General features: G+C 46.2%; 1 protein-coding gene across 3 annotated transcripts in view; it reads right to left on the reverse strand.

Moving 5' to 3' along the window:
- The window catches only part of NSD2 (nuclear receptor binding SET domain protein 2), an 85,615-nt gene extending 70,910 nt beyond the window's left edge, over positions 1-14,705 (reverse strand). For all 3 annotated transcript variants that reach the window (XM_044767975.2, XM_044767972.2, XM_044767978.2), the window contains exon 1: positions 14,564-14,705. The gene's annotated coding sequence lies outside the window, so the exon portion shown is untranslated. The remainder of the gene's footprint in view (positions 1-14,563) is intronic.
- Between the last annotated feature and the right edge of the window lie 330 nt (positions 14,706-15,035).

Below are 15,035 nucleotides of genomic sequence, written 5' to 3' on the forward strand. Positions count from 1 at the left end.
TATACTTTACTACCAAAAAAAAAAAAAAAAGAATACTCTGCCCTCAGGGAGCTTACATTCCAATGGAGTTTCAGGAGAGACTAGGGAGGATGGGAGAAAAGCAATTTTCAAAAGGATAATAATGGTAATTTTTCCAGAGATGAGAGGAGATTCAACTATTTGAATTAAAAGAGCACCCAGAGTCCTGAGCAAAATATATAAAAACAAATCAATACCTAGACACATCATACTGAAACTAGAGAACATGAAGGGATAAAAAGAAAATCTTAAAACCTAAATACCCATAAATAACAAGTTAATTTGCCAGACTTCAGTACAAGAAGAGAAATGGTAACACAGACCATTATTTAGCCTCAACAGATAGGAGTAGATGATGGAGTCTCCTAAAAGTGTTAAGGGAAAATAACTTCCCATTTAAATTATCTTTCAAATGTGAGGCAAAATATATTTTCAGACATGCAAAGACTAAGGGAGTTTTATATATATTCTTTTCACAAAAGAAATGCTAAAAGAGGTACTGCAGCAAGAATGTAAAGTTAAAAGAAAAGGATGAAAAAGTAAGAGGAGAGTGGTCATTCTAAAACAGTTTTTATATATAAAAAGAACATGAGGCTTCCCTTCTCTCACTTATCTGCATTCCTTCCAGAAACCCCAATTAAAATGACAGTAAAGGAATTTCGAAAAAAGTATAAATCCACAAGGACAAAGACAACAGAGGAATAAGAGTTACAGATGTCAAAGGTGGGAAAGCTGATGTGGAGGAATCAAATCTATGTTAGAGACGTGCTATTGTAAAAGGAAGACTAGGGGCTGGCCCCGTGGCCGAGTGGTTAAGTTCGCGCGCTCTGCTGCAGGCGGCCCAGTGTTTCGTCAGTTCGAATCCTGGGCGCGGACATGGCACTGCTCATCAAACCACGCTGAGGTAGCGTCCCACATGCCACAACTACAAGGACCCACAACGAAGAATATACAACTGTGTACTGGGGGGCTTTGGGGAGAAAAAATAAAATAAAATCTTTAAAAAAAAAAAAAAGGAAGACTAATAACTTAATTTCTCTTATTCATAAATATTCTTCCCTTTAAAATGTCCTAAAATAACAAATGTAATATATAATCATTGTAAAAAGGAAAGACAACACTGAAACACTTAGAGTAAAAACTGAAAATATGGAGGGGCCAGCCCAGCAGTGTAGTGGTTAAGTTCACACACTCCACTTCGGTGGCCCAGGGTTCGCAGGTTCGCATCCCGGGCACGGACCTAGCACCACTTGTCAAGCCACACTGTGGCAACAAACCACATAAAACAAAGGAAGGTTGGCACAGATGTTAGCTCAGGGCCAATCTTTGTTATCAAAATAAAAAAATAAAAAACTGAAAATATGGAAGTTAAACCAGAAACTCACAGCTCAGAGTTATCAGTGGTTTTCCAAGGAAGCAGGAATGGGGTGGGGAGAGTTAAGCATCAGATTGCTGCTTTTTGTAATAAGCTCTTAAGAATTATGTAATTAATTCCTTACATTTCACACAATATATACAATATGACCTGACAGATTAAGTGGCTGGGGAAGCTAAGCAGACCCCTACAGAGCCACATGGAATAGAGGAGGGGTCCCCAACGTGGAGGGAAGGACGAAAGGAACAATCAACAGTCAGAACTAGTCACTGAGCACCAGGCCCTGTTCCAGCACTTGGAAACAGAGCAGTAAACAAAGCACGTAGCTTATTCTTGTGGAGCTAATATTCCTGAGGGAAGAGACAGAGATTTTAAAATATAGATATGATATGTTAGGGAAAGAGTAAAGAGAAAGATGGGATGGAGGGTGAGAAGGTGGCAGGAAGAACGTCCCTCCCAGACCAGGGCTAAGCAAGCCCCAAAGCTCCTTTCCCCAAGGCTCCGATGCCAGAGCCACACCAGGCCTCACTGTACCACCCTTCCAGTTATTCAGATGTCCAGCCGCAGCCCACTCTGTTCATTCTGTGAATCTAATTGAGCAGAGAATCACCTTGAAGAGATCTCGATGCTGGGACAGTAGTAAGGCCTTCAGGACATGCCCCAGAGCCAAGCCAGGAGAGCAACCAAGCTCCAAGTCATTCCTCCAGGGAAAGGAGAGAGACTTAAATGGAAAATCAAAGTTTGCAAAAATAGTTTACATACACATACACCCTAACATTCCCTTGTTTTCTAACATTTCACACTAATCTATCTGGAAGATATTTTGGTTCTGCCTTCAGTGAATGATGACAGGATCTTCATTCTTATATCAAAGAACTCTATGTAAAGAACAACAAAATCAGTACAGTTTGCTAGAGAGCAGGAGCTGAGGGAAGTGACCACTCCGCTACTTCAAAAGAATTCTCTAATGAAAAGCTTTATTTCATAGAATTTAGAATTTACTTCCAGCAAAAGTTTTGCTTCTCCTGCAGAAATGCATCTATGACAATGAAGACTTTCTAGCTGAACTGTTTCTTGTTTCATTTGGCTGCAAAGAAACTTAGAGTCACAGGCAAAGCTCAATGTCAGCCTTGGGCCTACTCATCTGTGCTGCTTCTCTCCCCTGCAACCCCAATCTTAACCTTATGATGATACAGAAGTTGATATCTTTCCTGGTCCCGTTACTGAGTTTTGCTCTATATATTCTTAGTGTAATATGTCAAATCTTTGGACCTCATACACCGCTGGGGTGGAGCACATAAAATGGTACAGGTGCTGCAGAAAACAAGGTAGCGGTTCCTCAAAAAGTTAAACATAGAGTTGCCATGTGACCCAGCAATTCCACTCCTAGGTATCTCCTCAAGAGAGAATTGAAAATATATGTTTATATAAAAACTTGTACAAGAATTTTCACAGCAGCATTATTCTTAAAAGCAAAAAACAACCCAAATGTCCAACAACTGATAAATGGATAAAAGAAATGTGATCTATCCATACAATGGAATATTCAGCCATAAAAAGGAATGAAGCACTGAGACATGCTACAATATGGATGAACCGTGAAAACATTTATGCTGAGTGAAAGAGGCCAGTCACAAAAGGCCACATATTGTATGATTCTGTTTAAATGAAACATCCAGAACAGGTAAATCCATAGAGACAGAAAGTATGATGGTAAGTACCAGGGGCTGGGGGATGAGTGGGAATGGGGAGTGCCTGCTCGATAGGTATGGGGTTTCTTACTGAGAAGATGAAAATATTCATGGGGCCAGCCTGGTGGCGCAGCGGTTAAGTGCGCACGTTCCGCTTCTGCCACCTGGGGTTCGCCGGTTTGGATCCCGGATGCTGACATGGCACCACTTGGCAAGCCATGCTGTGGGAGGCGTCACACATATAAAGCAGAGGAAGATGGGCACAGATGTGAGCTCAGGGCCAGTCTTCCTCAGCAAAAAGAGGAGGATTGGCAGCAGTTAGCTCAGGGCTAATCTTCCTTTAAAAAAAAAAAAAAAGAAAGAAAGAACTCAAGATGTCCCAGAATCAAAAGGTCAAAAAGACTCATCAAGTGCCCAGCATAATAAATGCAAAAGAGACCTACACGGGGTGGGGCCGGGGCGGGGGGGGGGGGGGGGGGGGGAGGACAGGACACAGACATAATGGGTCACATGCAAAGAATCAGAAACCCTGATAACGTTAGGTTTCTTAAAAAGAGAAAACATGCATGGAAAGCCCAAAAATAATGAAGCTGTCTTCAAATTTTTGAGAGAAATTATTTTCAATCTAAATTATATGCCCAGCCAAGCTATCAATCAAATATAAGCACAGAACAGATCATTGTAGCATGCAAAGTCTCAAAAAATGTTGCCTCCCACACATTCTAAGATAACTACCAGAAGATATATCACCAAAAATGAAGGTAAATCACAAAAGACATGAGACCCAAAAAACAGGTGGTCCATCTCAGAGAGTAAGAATGTACAGCTGTGCCTCAGGCCTATGGAAGAGTCCAGTCTGGAGCAGGAAGACAACCAGCTCCCAGAGGAAGGTCTCCAAGAAAAAAACAAGGAAATGACAGTCAAGTGTAACTAACCATTGCAAAAGGCTTTTTATACAGTTCATTTGGAAAACCTGGGCTAGGTTAGTAATAGATGCACGGAAAACCAAGCAAATAGAAAAAGAACATAATTATTTCCACCAGGAAAACAAAAAGCCATACAAGAAAGTAAATATTACCCATCACAGTGCTTTAGCTGACCGATCTTAACAGCTGACAAATATCCACTTAAACCAAAAAGTATTATAAAACTGTGGTGGATTAAAGATGGCCAAAAATTGTTTGCCACCCCACCCCCCACCAAGAGATAAAGTCTATTTCTCCACACCCTTGTGTCTGGCCTGGGCCTGTGACTGCTTTCACCAAGAGAATATGGCAAAAGTGATGCCAAGCCAGAGCCAGCCTAGCCTTTACAAGGACCGGCAAGTTTCAGTTCCTCCTTCATGGAACCTGCCACAAGGCTATGAGGAAGCCCAAGCAGCCTCATGGGAAGGCCCATATTGGGGAGAATTAAGGCCCATGTCCAACAGCCCCTTTCCAGCCAATAGCCAATAACAACACACCAGCCACACAAATAAAACAAGCTGACACCACCTAGGGCAAAAACAAGCTAACCCTGACACACCATAACCAAATTGCAAAACTAAATAAATAATGTTGTTGTATTTTCAGCCACTAAGTTCTGGAATAGCTTATAACGTAGGAATAGATAACCAAAACACCACAATATTGGGAAGAAGTGGAGAAAGGGAAGTAGGAGGTCAGGAGGGAAAGAAAGCTAAATTCTTATCTCCTGCAGATAGAACGTGACACATAAAATATAAACCTGAAAGTTCCCAACTCAGCAAAGCAAGCAAGTTTTTTTTTTTTTAAGTACAGATATCCCAAGAAACAGCTGAAAGAGTAAAGCAGTTGCCTTGGTGGAATAGGGAGGCAGAGCGAGGCAAAATACTGTTATATTTTGTTATGACCCTCAGAGCAAACTGTCTTTAGAGTACCTGGTTCAGTTTGATAAAAGACAAATTGGAAATATACCCAAACATTTTGGTTGGTGAGATTATAGTTATAAGTTTCCTTCTACTTTTCTGTATCATACAAATTTTTCATAAAACATATTTTCCGATTATAAAATTATTATTAATAATTAAGCTTTTTATTTTTGCCTCAATGATGTGTTAAAAAATTGCACACCCATGAAAATAAGACTTTTATAAACTCTAGGCTGGAACTCACAACTCAGTTTCGGCTGCATCATACCCTGCCCATCATTCCTGTACCAGAAACTCACAAAGAGATACAAGGGCTGAGGGGTGTCGGGATCTGGGTAGCTAAGAAAAATCAGCTCCGAGATCTCTGGCCCATAGCAGAGAACAAGAGAAGCAGTCGGTGGAGACCAAGGGAGGCAACAATGGTTTCTATGAGACAAGGACAGCCCACAAAGAGGACACAGTCAAGAACAGTGGCCAGGCTCAAGTAGCCAGCAGCTCTACTCAAACACCCAGTGTGTGCCCTTTACGCACCAGTGTTATGCTCAGCCCCAAGGAGTCCTCGAGGGGCAAAATGTAAAGCAAGGGCAAGGTCCTATTAAAACACATTTTTCACTTCTAATGGGCCACTAAGACACAGATTTCCTCTATCACAGAAGTTTATCAACCTACAAAAATTACCAGGGCCCCTCTCCAAAGGAAGCAGAGAGGGTAATGTCCTAAGATTTATTCTGTTACTATTTCTTCTGAACCAGGAGATAGCTCTCAATAACACTCCACTGACTCACGGCAGGGGCCTGACAGTAGGGCACTGGTGCTGCCCTGTTTCTGCCCTTTACTGATATACTCTGCTAATTCACAGAGATCCCTAAAGCAGCCAAGAGCATACTGGTATCTGAGAAAAGCACACGAGCTTAGCCTCCAAAAGGTAGACACTGGACACACAAGAATCACTATTATTTTTTTCAAAGTTACAAGCAGTTGAATTTTAAAGAAATAAATTCCTAATGCAGATTTCAGAACTCAACAGAAAAGAACCCAAGAAACTGTTAACACGATACATAATCCTGACTCATCTTCCACAAATAAAGTACACAATTTTCAGATACAGAATAAAAAGGATAAAAACCTAACACACAACTTTCTCAGTCTCTTTTGTAAGCTTTTAAACTGGGTAGTGCTGCTTCCACTGAAATATGCTTTTTCTCTCCCACTTGAGGAAGAGTAAGTTGCCTGAAGTCAGACATTCTCTAAGCTCTCGTGTCAGTTCACACTGCCATCTCAGACTCTCACGTGAAAGAATTTGAACAGATGAGAAGCAAGGGGCCTCAACACCCAGACACCAGATAGGGCTCAGCAACACGCAGGTCACACACAGACCAAAACCTGAGGGCTTCTGAGCTGGCCACACTCCCTCCTCGCCATCCTCAAGTCTGAAGTGTGCTGCCTGCTCTCTGGTCTGGCTACAGTAATAGCGTTCAGCGCTGATATGACAGGCAGTCATCCCATTCAGCTCATGTACACTGAGTACCTGCTGGTGCAGCACAGTCCTAGAGACACAGAAATGAACGAGACAAGCACCCTGCCTTATGGAGCTTCCACTCAACCAAGAAGGGCAGGTGGGGGACAATAAACAAGGTGATGACTGCAGTGGAAAATAATCAGCCAGAGGGGATCAGGAGAATGTACAATTTCAAATGGGGGGATCAACATGGGCTTCACAGAGAAACTGTGCAAAGCAGTTTGAGCAAAGCAGTGAATAAAATTTTTAAAAATTCCTTATAGGCTTCTCCTTGTTTCTGAAACTTGAAACTGAAGTAAATGTAAATGCTTACAGAAAGAATATCTTGTCTGGACAGTGAATGGCACTTCCATCCATCTGGTTTTGTCAGACAAAAACTTAGGGGCCATCACTGACACCTCTCCCCCAACATCTCTCATACCCCAAACAACAGACCTTATCAGTTTTATTCCAGAATCCTTCCTAGCTAAGCCTATCTACTTCTCTCCACACCCACAATCTCATTGCTGGCCCACCACCACAGTAGTCTTTCACCAGGACTACCACCACGGTCTCCTAACTGGCTTATCAATGAGCAAACTAGCAGGGAGTAGTTCTCAGCATCGAGAGCATCAGAATCACATGAAGGGCTTGTTAGAACACAGATTGCTGGGCCCCACTCCAGAGCTTATGACTCAGTAGGTCGAGGGAGGGCCTGATAATCTGCATTTCTAAGAAGTTCCTAGGTGATTGACGCTGCCAGTCTGGTGACCAGACTTTGATAACCACTGAACTAGGTTATGGTACAGTAACAAGCCCAAATCTTTGGGTTTCTGTCTTGCTCATACTACCTATCTGTGTGTTTCCACAATTAGAGACAGAAAAAGGGAGTGTGATAAAGCAGACATCTCTTAGAGCTTCCAGTCAGAAGTTACATGTCACTTTTCACTGTCCAAAGCAAATCATGTGGCCAAACCAAATTTCAAGGGGGCAGGGCTGTTCCATCCTAGAGTACCCAAAGCAGGGATAATTGGAAAGACTCTAACCAGAACAGGTGGTAATCACAGATTAGTCTCCTGTACCCACTCTTCACTCTTCCCTAACCCTCCCATCACCAACTCTGCAGAGGACTCTCAGAAATGCACTTCCCAAAGAAAATAGATTCACATTACACCCACTCCCCCTGCTTAAAACACTTCCAGGGCCTCACATTGCTCTTAGGATGTAAATCCTTAATACAGCCTAAAAGAACCTGCCCCCCACCACCTCTGCAGCCTTGTTTTGCACAGTTACCCTCACCCTCTGCTCCAGTCAAACCAGCCTTCTTTCCACTCCTACCGTGGAGTCTTTGCACAGGTTGTTCCCTCATGTGGAATATTCATGCCCACCCTCTACCAAGCACTCTTCTGCTCTCTGCTCCAGCGTCAATCCCATCAGGAAGTCTCCTGATACTCAGTCCCCAGTTAGGTATAAGCTCCCTATGGATGCTACTAGAGACACCAATCTTTCCTTCATGACCCTTTTTTTTCTTTTTCTTATGGAGAATTCTGAAGACGCACATAGGTAGATAGAAAAGGGGGAGCCCCACATACCCATACCACCATCAACCTAGGCCAGTCCCGATCCAGCCACACACTCACCACTCCTTCTTCACAGAAATGTGAAGCAAATCCCAGATGGTGTATCACTTCACCAGTAAATACCTGTATGCATCTCTAAAAGGTACAAATTCTTTTCTTAAACACAACAAAACCACTATGGTAGCTAAAGAAATAATAAAAATTCCTCAATAACCAATCTAACCACTGTTCCAATTTCTAATTGTCTCAAATATTGTAAGTGGTGTTTAGTCGTGTCTTTAACTAATTGGCCTGTCTTGGATGCAAATAAGCCCTACATAGTGCAATTAGTTGATGTGCCTCCAATCTCTTATCATCTACAGCCCCCTTCTTTTTTTTCCCTTATCGAAGAGATCAGATTACTGGTCTTTTAGTTTCCCACATTCTGAGTTCCACCAATGGTGATGCTGCACTGTAGTTTAACATGTTCCCTTCCCCCACGTATTTCCTGTAAATTGGTTGTAGGACATAGAAACTTGATCGGATTCAGGTTCAATTATTTGGCAAGACTATTTCACAGGTTTTTCAAAGCTGTCATCTTTTTGTCCAGTGTCTCTCCCCTGTTTCATCCCCCTCACAGGTCTGGAAACTCCACGGAACCAAGGACATAGGTTTTGGCTCATCACAGGCACACAGCTGATACTCAATGAATGAAGAAATGTCTGACAGAAGTACACTGCCACACTGACTAACAAAAATATTATGGCCCCCCTTCCTATTCACATATAGATAGTGACACGTTAAAATGTCCCCTGAGAGGCAGAACAGTAAGTTCCCAGAGTACAGAAGCAGAGGTCAGGCCCTGCAGGAGTTCTAATTACTTACAGCCTTGTGACTTTGGGTCATTACTTAACATCTTTGGGATTCAGTTTCCTGCTGTGAGGAGTCAATGAGATGAGGTAAAGAAGATTTGCTGCTCAAAGCTTCACAGGGAGAAGCTCTACACAGATGGCACCAACTTCAAATCTTTGGGGGGAAGCAACACAGAAGCCTCTTATTTCTAACATAGATCTCAATTTTAAAAATCTAGGAATTCACATTTTTATGAAATAAAAATCTTTAGAGAAAAAAAGAAGACTCAAAAGCTATTTCAACTTGTTAACTGAATGGCTTTGGGCACTGCCTGAAGCCCAGAAGACAAGTGAGAGGGTCTTCGTCTTGAAAAATTCACAACCTGGAAAAGAGGGAGGAGAAAGAGCCCACACAATGTGCTGTCAAGACAGGACCTAGCATTCTCAAAGAAACGACAAACTTGGGAAAAACAAATGCACAGGGTGGCACAGAGCTGGCAACACTGGTGGAGACAGAGACGAAGGCTGGGCCACAAGAGAAGCACGGCAACGCCAAACAGGTCAACTTAGGGAGAAGCAACAGCACATGCAAAGACCCATGGGATAGAGCATGGTTCACCACTAGAGCTGCAGCAGCGTGACAATGAGATCTCAGAACAGCCACGAGGGACTGGCCAGCAAGGATGCTAGAAAAACACACAGGGATCAGACATCACGCTCAAGATCTAGGGCTTCCTCTTATGGGTGAAAAGTAAAGCACCAGGGATACACATTTGCAGCTGGTAGATGAGACCAGAGCTGCTTTTTGGAAGGAACAGAGGTAGGTCAGAAACTAGGCCCAACTTCCCTTACACTAGTTCACAGTGAGATAAAAATGGTGCCCCATTCATCCAATCTTTCAAATTGTGAATACTAGAATCACCTGGGCCAACTCTTTCCTCCTACTCTGAGCCCCATGCTGTGACCTAGTTCATCAGTGTCGCTTTGGCCCCCTCTCTTGCATCTGTCCACTCTTCCCCCTACCTACTCTGCCTTGGGAAGGCCACTGTTCTCTAGCACTGGTCCACGAGCCTCCTTTCTGACCTCGTCACCTGCCCATGGCCCTCCATCTTTCCAACCTCACACCAGGGCAAGCATGCTCATGCCACTCCCCTTCACCCAAACAACTTCTGAGATATATTATACACCCGACGTCATACAAGGGGCTAAGGGTCTGTTCATTCAAAGTCACTGAATGAATGACTGACAGTGACTCAAGTACCATTCTAGGCACTGAGGGTATGACAGCAATCAAAGCCAAAAGGAGAAAAATCCTCGCCCTTATAGACATCTCAACTTAGTCAGGAACACACACACAAAAAATAAGTAAAACACACATAACATCTGAAGATAAGTGCTATGGAGAAAAAGCTAAGGCAGATGGGGAGTGCCAGATGGGCAAGAGAGTATTTTAAATCAGTGGTCAGGAAAGGTGCCTGAGATGGGGAAGTTGGAGCAAAGACTTAAAGGCAGACAAGAAGTAAGCCACGCAGGTGTCCAGGGAAGAGCATTCCAGTCAGAAGGAACAGTAAGCGCATCAGCCCGAGGCCAAGTATGGCTGCAGTGTTTGAGGCAGGACAGAGGCCAGGATGGCTGTAGCAGAATGAGAATGGAGAGTGGGAAAGGGGGCTGAAGCACAAAGTGCTCAAGACATACCTACGAGGGCCTCCCAAAACAGGCAAGGAACCAAGGGTAGCTTTCTAGGAGTGAGCTCCAAGCTGAGAGCTGAAGGAGAGGGAATTAACAGGAAAAGCCAGCTGTGCCCACAGATGCATTGGGGTGTGTGCAGTGTGTATATGGAAGTGGGGTGGAGAGGAGAGGCAAAAACTGACCATGCAAACGCCCAAGGGAAAAGCATGGAAGCAAGAGATGGGCTGAAGAAATCAGGTGAGAGCAAAATAAGAAGGGCAGTGAGAGGCAGAAAGCCCGGGGAGAGACTGGTCTTGAACCCCAAGGGCAGTAGAGATCCTTGAAGAGTGGGGCCTCACATGATCACATGGGCATTTCAGAAAGGCCAGGCAGGGTATAGAGAGCTAACTGAGGGTACTAAAACTGAAGTCAGAAACACACTTTCTGATCTGTCAGCCTCTGTACTACAGCAGCAAAAACACATAAACTTAATTCATATCAACGTTTTCAATGACAACCCAGTCAACTTAAAAATGGAGGTCCCAACTCCTTCCAGTAAGATAAAACACTGTTTCTCTAGACACTCACTGAGGAAGTCTCATTACTGGGGGTTTTGAGCTGTAGGCCAGCATTCAGCTCAACCAACACTCTGCAATTTCTATCCTCATATATTTTGTTGAGATATACCCTTAAGTATTACAGAAATTAAGATGTTCTGAAAACTCATCTTGGCCATTTACTTTTTGGAACACAGGCTCAAGAACAAAATTAATTTGAGGTCTGTCTGGATTTTCTAAACTAGCAAACCAAACTTCATCAAATCAATCAACTCCTGCAAAAGCTATACTGCAACCAACAGACAAATGCAAAATGCTGACAAATCCCTGGGGTAACCAACTTAAGTCTTTTTCTCCCCAAAGTGCTTACTGTAAATAACCATTCTTGAAAAAGAAATTAACAAATCATATAAACATAGTTTGTAAAGTATGAACCTAATCCTCTAGAACTTACATGTCACCTCTTTTGTATTTTGTATACTTTATATTCTTTTTACCTTGCCCAGTGATACAGAGAAGTGCAGTAGAAACATCACTGCCTGCTTCAACTTGGCGGTAGGTACAGGTCTCTTCTATTATTTATTGTACTTACATGCTTGCAATGCTTCATAATTAATTTTTATTTAACATTTGAGTTAGCTACTATGAGAAGAGGAAAAGAAAGGAAACAGCTCTACCTGGCAAAAACGGTCTTAGCTCCCCAGTGAAAGCACGGCGAACTTAGGGCACCCCCTTACTTCTCATACTCCGTTTCTTCTAGAAGGTCCCTTTCTGCTCCAACATGACAGGCCAGATACTGGAATTAAAATGGACTGTTTGTTTATCCTAAGTTATACGCCCATTTATTCAGCATTTACTAAGTGCTTGCCATGAGGAGGCACCATCAGAGGCCAGGGTGCCCAAGACTATGAGATTCCTACCTCCGAGTTCATCCAACAGGCGAGAAAGTTCACATATGGCCACTAAAAGGTTGGACACTCTGTGCTTAAAAAGGGAAGACAAGCAGTGGGCTACACCCAACAAAAGTTCATGCAAAGGCCTGAAGTCAGGACAGGGCACTACATATTTGGGGAACAAAGACACATTTATTGCAGTCTGGTAAAAGAGAAGAGTGAGGCTCAGGAGGCTAGGATGCATATTCAAAACTACATACATTCTATAACCAAGCAGTTCACCTCCAAAAAAAGAAAACATGTATACCAGAATATGTGAGTACAGTCTTATACCTTCAGTTCCTGCTGATTAACTAAAGCATTTATTTAGAAAGGTTATCTGTCCAGATTGAAAGGGCATGGCAAAATAAATTTGGATTATGAACTTCAGCACTACCTTACCACATCCTTTTATATGTGCTTGGTGACAAGAATCCTATATCTTCTATAGCACACATTTTATTACAGTGCTTTCTGTCCTCTCACCAGCACTTCTTAGTAAGTCCAATTCCACCTATTTTTACATCTTACACTGAAGCATCAAACCATAAAAAAGTAAGTAACTAATTAGTTTACATTCTGCCATATGAGTAAACCTTTGAAAGTTGGACTACTTATAGGCGAGGACATCCAAATAGGTGGAAGGCTCGACCCACTCTTCTTTAACTAAGCCACAGGGTCTCTAATTCCTGACTTCTAATTCTTGCAATTCTGACTTCCTCTTCATCTAGTTCCTCACATTTAAGCAGGTACAGTTCTAACAGCCCTGAAAAAATCGGTTGCATGAAAACCATAAGCCCAGTAGCCACACCTGGTAGTCTGTTTACCTTACTGTTTTGCTCTGTATGTCTCCCCACATTTCAATTTATGTTTACACACTACATATGAATATATCACATATGTGCACATAGAAGAATAAATTGTCCATCGTTCTCCAAAATTCATAAAGTTACTTATCTGATACTCTTCAATTGGAAGGTTTACCTCTGGAATCAGAGGCCAACCTGATTGGTAGTAATGCAGTCAGGAGGGGAGGATTTTTGTACTGAATACAGCAGAGTTCTTCACAAAAGCTTACCCAAACGCACAACCTTGCAGTACGCCCTCACTTTACCAGCCATCAGCCCAGAACTGAAGGCTGCTGGGCGTCTGAGAAAATGGAAGAAAAGAAAAGGAAATGACTCAAAGTAATCGTGCTTAAGGCATGAGTCCTCTCCACTTCCAGCCGGCAGTTTAGATTTGAACTATGGCCCGTTGTGGGGTGTAGGAGCACACACCAAGCACACAAGGAAAGGGCTGTGCTAACACGACTTGCTTCCTTCATGTCATTGTTTGGAGTTGCGCTTTTCTAATATTGTTGCTCTCACCACATTGAAATACGTAACTAGGACATTTAAAACATTTGGGAAAATAAAAGACAGTCCCAGCTGCCCAAACGGGATGGCTTCTGACTTATTTTTTACCTTGATCATCTTGCTTAAAAAACACACAAAATAGAGTCAAGATAATCGATGCGAGACACCAATGGGAGGGACTTAACTTGCCGAGTGATTAAGGAACACACGTCTTGGTGTTTAACTCATTTAAAAGTCAAAGCCTTGCAAGTCTGAGCGTGGGTTGTCAGCGCCAGGAACTTCCCTAACCCGCTCCGAGCTCACGCCCCTCGCGCCGGGCTGCTCCCCGCAGGTCCTGCTACCGCGCGCACACACGCGCACACGCGCGCGCCGGAGCCCTAATTATCGGCCTGAAGATGATTAACTTCGGAAGGTCGCCGCGATACTAAGTTTCGACTTGAATGTCAAGCCCGCGGCTGGCCCGTCCCGGGCGCCGAGGGAGCAGGCGCGAACCGGCGGCGGGGCCACGCTCTCGGCTCCCGAACTCGAGACCGGCTCTTTTTAAATGCCGAGATTTTAACCGCCCTTCCTGCGGGCGGCGCGGAGCCGGCCGTGCGGTCGCGGCGCGTTCCTGCGCGGCTGAGCCGACGGCTGCCGGCGGCCGGGCGGGGCCCCGCGGCCCCTCCACCTGCCAAGGCCCGGCCGGCTCCCCGGCGCCCGCGCTGACCAACGGCCGGCGTCCGCGCCGCGAGTGTCACCCAGGGACCCTCCGCAGACAAAAAGCGCCTCCCCCGGCCGGCCCGCCCCTCCCACCGCCGGCCCCGGCCCCGGCCCGCGCCTCACAAAGGCCGGCCCGGCCCGCCCGGCGCCGCCGCCGCGAACAAAGGCCGCCCGGCCCGCAGGCCGGCACAGGTGCAGCCGCCGGCGGCCGGGCCCAACATGGCCGCGCCCGCCGCCCGCCCGGCCCCGTTAGCCGCGGCCGCCCCCCGCCCGCCGGCCTCCCCAGCCCTCCGGCGCCTCGGCCCCTCAGCCCCGCCGCCCCTCGGCGCCTCGGTCTTCTGACCCCGCAGCCCCTCGGCGCTTCGGCCTCCCGACCCTGCAGCCCCTCGGCGCCTCAGCCCCGCAGCCCCTCGGCCCCTCAGCCCCTCAGGCCCGCGGCGGCCGCGGCGGTTGGGCCGGCGGTTCCAATGACCTGTTGTGCGTCGCATCCTCCGGCGGCGGCTCTCCGGGCGCGGCGGCTCCGGCGGCGGCGGCGGACCGGGGAGGGGGCCGGGGCCGCGGGGGAGGGAGGGCCGAGGGAGGGGAGGGGGCGGCGGCGGCGGCGGCGGGCGCAGCGCGGCCAGGCCGAGGCTCTCCGCGCGCGGCGCCGACCCCGCCCCCGCGCCTCCCGCCCGCCGCCGCCGCCGCCGGGCCGCCGCCGCCTCGCAGAAGCCGCGGGAAAGTGCGCGCCGCTGATTGGCTGCCGCGCTCGCGGGCTGCGGCCGGGCTTTTCAAATCCGCGCCGGGCGGGGGCGGCGGCCGGGGCCGGGCGGGGGGCGAGGGGCGGCGGCCGGGCGGGGGCCGCGGGCCGCAGGGCGGGGGGCGCAAGGCGGGGGCCGGGGCCGCGGGACCCCGCGAGCCGCCTCAGACCAGCGCCGAGCGCGCGCCCCGCTCCCGCTACTCGG

The sequence above is a fragment of the Equus asinus genome, chromosome 3, assembly GCF_041296235.1.
Source record: "Equus asinus isolate D_3611 breed Donkey chromosome 3, EquAss-T2T_v2, whole genome shotgun sequence".
NCBI classification, from domain to species: Eukaryota; Metazoa; Chordata; class Mammalia; order Perissodactyla; family Equidae; genus Equus; species Equus asinus.